We start from the raw sequence: 5,994 nt of genomic DNA, 5'->3' as shown, positions 1-5,994 counted from the left end.
TAAAGACAGGGCAGAGCAGGTTTGAGAATCGGGAATACCCAAGTGTGAAACCTGCATAGTCACACACTGTGTGACATCTAGCAAGTTACTTCACATCTGTGAAGCCTCATTTCCTCATTTGTAAAAGCCAGAGAAAGAACTGCCTTGCAGGGATGTTGATAGGATTGACTTCGTAAATGTACCCGCAGTGTATCTGGTATATTCAGGGCTGAGTAAGTATCTATTCTATTCCCTTCCTCTACAAAAAGAGATCATAGAATTTTTACTTCCCAATTTTAAATGCTTCTATTCAACTTAGCGTATAAAACATTATACCAGCACTGAGAGAAATCAGTGCCCGTTACAACACTGCATTTTCGAAATGTTAACTGTTTTATTTTGTCATGAGCACTAATGTCTATCTTGGCAGAGAGTCAATAACTATATAAATATTGCATAATACATGTAGCGATTGACCTGCAAGAAGTTGATTCCATTTCACAAACTTTCGGTGAATACCAATATGGCCACCTCTAGAGAAATTACAAAATAATCAAGACTCCGTTCCCACCCTGTAGAAACTGACTGGGTAGGTAAGGAAAAGCCAATGTTAGGACCTCTGACATGTGCCCTACTGAATCTTTTAATTATTATCTATAAGCCAACCTCTCTCCAAATGTACATGATATGCCTGTTGAGGTTAGACTTCTTGGCCAGTTTTTATTATTTTATTGATTAGTTTTTAGATATTCGAGCATTGACTGATTGGCTTGGATTGATTTTTATAATAGGAAGAATACAAGACTTTGACTTAATGTTATCAAAACACCAATGGGCGCCGAGTTAATGGGCATCTTGCAAAAGATAGATAAGATCTATTTTTCTTAGATCATATATTTAAACCTAGATTTTTGCTTTATATGTCCCTCTACCACTTCCACATTTTGAAGAGGGAAAACACACACACACACACACACTCTCTGCATGACCACAAGATCAACCACTACTGCCTGCTGGCCAGAAAAAGGGTAGTATTAAGGGTACAGCCATCTGCTTGCCACAGACTGCTGGTGAGACAAGAAAAGCTAATTAGCACCCCAACCCTTACCCTCACTCCTCCCTCCTCTCCATGCCTCCACCATCTGGCTGGCCTCTCTCTCCTCTACTTTCTGCATCCTATGGCTTAGAAGAACAGAATCGTTTCGCTATCCCAGCAAGAGATAAGAACAGGCTTCAGCAGCAGCCTGGACCATGAATTTCTAAAATTTTAGAGGAAATTGCACAAATCACATCCTTTTCCCTTCCACCAGCAATTCTGTCTTTCACTGGTGCCTGTTATCTTACTGAAAACATCTTCTCTGTCCTGGAAAATGGTTAAGTCTGGACCCCAATCTGTTTTGTAATTGACAATTGTCTATGGATGGGGGATCACTTAGATCCTACAATGAGTCTTCTTCACCACTTTGACTGGGGTTTTGGGGATAACAACGGGATATATAAAATCATTAAGTAAATATAGTACATTTCAGCATAAAGCCACAGGAAATGGTGAGAAGTACCTTTGATATGAAGTAGCAATAACAGCTCAAATGTCATTACTTACTAAAGATGTCAGAAAACAGGACATCAGTGAAGCAGTCTAAAATTTTGAGACTTCACGGAATAAAAAGAGTGAAACTTCAAACTAGTAAACAACTATAGACCAGCTATTAACAGACAGGAATGATGACTTTCCTATTTACCTGAGAAATAGTGCAATGTGGATAAACCAATGTTTCATTAACATAAATCCTTGTTACCAGGTTACTAGGATTTGGTTACAAAAACAACAGTATTTTTTTTCTGCATTTTGTTCTTGCTCTTATTTCTTCTCTTTTTCTACCTTATAGTAATAAAAACAATATACTTTTTTAAAGAAAATCTAACAGTGCCCACTTAAAGGACGAAAGGTAGTGGAAAACAAACTTTGAAAATTATAAAAACTGTAAATAAGAATAAGAGGATGATTAGAATATTAGAGAGATAAGCTTCAGTTAAGCTTACTATGAAAAAGACTTGCTCCATAGCTCTATTTCAAACACAGCAATGTCAATTTGAAAAGAAAAAAATACTGTGAGGCTTTGATGTCAAAATCTTTACCTTACTAAACAAACTTGCTAAAAGAAATTGCCCAAGTGGATCTTTTCATTTTGGTAACAGGAGGAAAGGGAGACCAACGAACTTCAGTTTAGAGTATTCTTCTAAATTGGATAAAATTAAGCTATGACTCAGACCCGTACAGAAACCAGATGCTTCCTACCTATGGGGGACATCTGTAACTTTTTTGGCTGTTCACCCTCTGAACTGTCTTCCTGCATTTGGGGAATTCCTCACCATGTGAGTCTTAGCAAGAGATAGGGTCTGCCTCCCACTCTAGATGCTGAAAAAGCCTACCAGCCAGCCATTTCTTTTGCAGGCCTAGTTTGGCCAAGCAGCCCCAGAATTTGACTCAAAGCAATGGAAGAGTAGCAACTTTGTTCTGATACCTACATCCAGTTTCCAAAGGCTGTGGGAACAGAGCACCAGCTTACATACACTGTTAGTGGGAGTGGCAGCTACAGAACCTACCCTTCCTTGGCAGCAACAATGATCTTCCCAGATAAGTTCTGGGACCTTTGGCACATAGCTTCTTTTCACCTAGGACCTCTAGCCATCCCATGATTCTGTGCACTACCTCATAGGTAGTCAGTACCTTCCTTTTCTCCTTAAGTCAAAATCCGCTTCTGTGCTTGCAACCAGGAACCCTAATGGATATAGAGCCTCTGGAAAAGTGACTTAGAACTACAAAGAGAGGAACCAGGGAGTATAGTTTCTCTATAAGCTACAAACTACTCACAAAAGACATCTAGTTGAAGGTAAAGAGCATTAATAAAGAGAAATGTATGTATTTTTCCTTTTTTTAAAGATTGTATTTATTTATTCATGAGAGACACACAGAGAGAGGGGGACAGAGACACAGGCAGAGCGAGAAGCAGGCTCCATGCAGCGAGCCCAACGTGGGACTCGATTCCGGGTCTCCAGGAAGGCTGCGCTAAACCGCTGAGCCACCCGGCTGCCCGTGTATATTTTTCCTTAACATAAGTCAAGGAGGTGTGTCCAGGAGAACATATAGGCCAGTTTCAGTGATAATGTAGAAACAATAAAGGGAAACCTTATCCCTTTATGTAGGTCTGGATCTAGACAATTTAGAGAGTTAAAAATGCAGGAGTACAAAATAACTGATGCATTCCACAATTAACTAAAATAAATTACACTAAACCCATGAAAATGGTTCCCTGGGGAAGTTGGAAAGGGGACCAGGGAAGAGAGATAGAAGGAATGGTTGCACCAACTCTGGTGCAAAATGCAGGGCTTGTGTCTGAAGGCCTCTGGCCCACGTACCTGGTGACTTTTCCTCCACTCCTGTGATCTCCAGAAGAGAAAGAAACTATCCAGCAGCCCAACCTTTGGGCTTGGACATGAGCAAAGCAGAATGCAGCCTGCAGGTTAATGAAGGGACTGACCACCGCTGTACATCCCACCCCTGCAGGCTGCTGCCCCCAGCCCAGGTGCAAATAGGCAGCAGGAGGTTGTCAGAATACCTGTGATAGGGATCCAAGGGCAGAGGATGATGATGTTAAACATCCTCTTTTATAAACAGACCTCTTTCCATCTAAGCCTAATTATAGTGTAACAATATTTGAAGCATCATGTTTGGCAGTGATGAAAGAGTTGGTAATGGATTGTGGTGATGATTGCACAAAACCATGAAAGTCGTCAATGGCACTGGATTGTACAGGGAAAATGCCAAGGTTTGTCAGTATGGTAGTTCCTCAAAAAGTTAAAAATAGAACTACCCTATGATCCAGCAATTGCACTACTGGGTATTTACCTAACAAAGGACACGAAATTATTGGTTCAAAAGGACACATGCACCCTGATGTTTATAGCAGCATTATCAGCATAGCCAAATTATGAAAAGAGCCCAAATGTCCATGACTGATGAATAAATAAAGATGTTGCATATATATACATGTTGTGTATATATGTGAGAGAGGCAAACCAAGAAACAATTAACTCTAGAGAACAAATTGGTGGTTATCAGAGGGGAGGTGGGTGGGAGGATGGGCATCAAGGAGGGCACTTGGGGGATGCCTGGGTGGCTCAGCGGTTGAGCACCTGCCCCTGGCTCAGGGCATGATCCGCGGTCTCAAGATCGAGTCCCACATCAGGCTCCCTGCCTGGAGCCTGCTTCTCCATCTGCCTACATCTCTGTCTTTCTCTTTCTGTGTCTTTCATGAATCAATAAATAAAATCTTTAGAAAAAAAAAAAAAGGAGGGCACTTGTTATGATGAACACTGGGGGTTATATATAAATGATGAATCACTAAATTCTACAACTGAAACTAGTATTACTGTGTATGTTAACTAACTGGAATTTTAATAAAAATAGAAAAAATGCCAAGGTTTATTATATATATTTTATCACAATTTAAAAATATTGAAAATGGGGATCCCTGGGTGGCGCAACGGTTTGGCGCCTGCCTTTGGCCCGGGGCATGATCCTGGAGACCCGGGATCGAATCCCACGTCGGGCTCCCGGTGCATGGAGCCTGCTTCTCCCTCTGCCTGTGTCTCTGCCTCTCTGTCTCCCTCTGTGTGACTATCATGAATAAATAAATAAAATCTTAAAAAAAAAAAAAATATTGAAAATGAGGAGCACCTGGTGGCTCAGTCAGTTAAGCACCTGCCTTCAGCTCCGGTCATGATTCCAGGTCCTGTGATGGAGCCATGTGTCAGGCTACCTGCTTAGTGAGGAGTCTGCTTCTCTCTCTTTCCCTCTGCTCCTCCTCAACACTCATTCTCTCTCTGTCTCTCTCTCAAATAAATAAAATAAAATCTTAAAAATAAAATAAAATAAAATAAAATAAAATAAAATAAAATAAAATAAAATAAAATAGGAGCACCTGGGTGGCTCAGTAGTTGAGTATCTGCCTTTGGCTCAGGGCATGATCCAGGGTCCTGGGATCAAGTCCGGCATTGGGCTCCCCATAGGGAATCTGTTTCTCCCACTGCCTATGTCTCTGGCTCTCTCTGTGTGTCTCTCATGAATAAATAAATAAAATCTTTACAAAAAAGAAAATGAAAACTATGTTTGGCTATAATGGGCCTTTTGTTTTAATCTATGAGATTTTGATGAGAAGCTGCTGGTTCCAGGCCCCTCTCGTGTTCAACAGTGCCCCTGAAAGCTCCCCCCCTACTCTCCTTTCCTCATCACCTGTGGCTGCAGGGTCTGAGCTGTCCTGGGAGCCTGGGCCTGGAAGACCCCACAGCTGTGCAGAGTACAGTCTCTTGATTTCTAGACAGCTTCCTGTTTTTGCCTGTACATTCCTATCTCCAGGCCATCAATCATGCTGCTCCCTGTACGTGCAATGTCCTACCTAGCATTCAAGGTTCAGCCAAAATAGCATTCCCTTCCTTTCCTAGTGCCCCACTGGAGAGCCACCTTCAAGACAAACCAAACTGTTTTCAAAATAATTGTAGACACCATTCTCAGATGTTTTGTCCAGGACAGGAATAGGGGCTGGAAATCAGAAGGGCCTAATAAGCTCTGGTTGTTGGCAGGTGTAAGGCAAGCAAAAGAGTATCGACTAAGGGAAAATACCCTCCCTACTACCATTGATTCATGAGAATCATTGTGAATGCTCCAAATTTAGACCTCCTAGATCACCCAATGATCTTCTTTCAATATAAAAAACTGCATTTCTTTAAAACTATTAATGCAATACACCTAGTGATTTTTACATCTTATTTCTTTAAAAAAATTTTTTTAAAGATTTTATTTATTCATGAGAGACACAGAGAAGCAGAGACATAGACTGAGGGAGAAGCAGGCTCCTCACAGGGAGCCTGATGTGGGACTCGATGCCAGGACCCTGGGATCATACCTTGAGCCTAAGGCAGATGCTCAACCGCTGAGCCACCCAGGTATCCCTT

The sequence above is a fragment of the Canis lupus genome, chromosome 11 (genome assembly GCF_011100685.1).
Source record: "Canis lupus familiaris isolate Mischka breed German Shepherd chromosome 11, alternate assembly UU_Cfam_GSD_1.0, whole genome shotgun sequence".
Taxonomy (NCBI): domain Eukaryota; kingdom Metazoa; phylum Chordata; class Mammalia; order Carnivora; family Canidae; genus Canis; species Canis lupus.
This window is presented reverse-complemented; position numbering follows the sequence as displayed.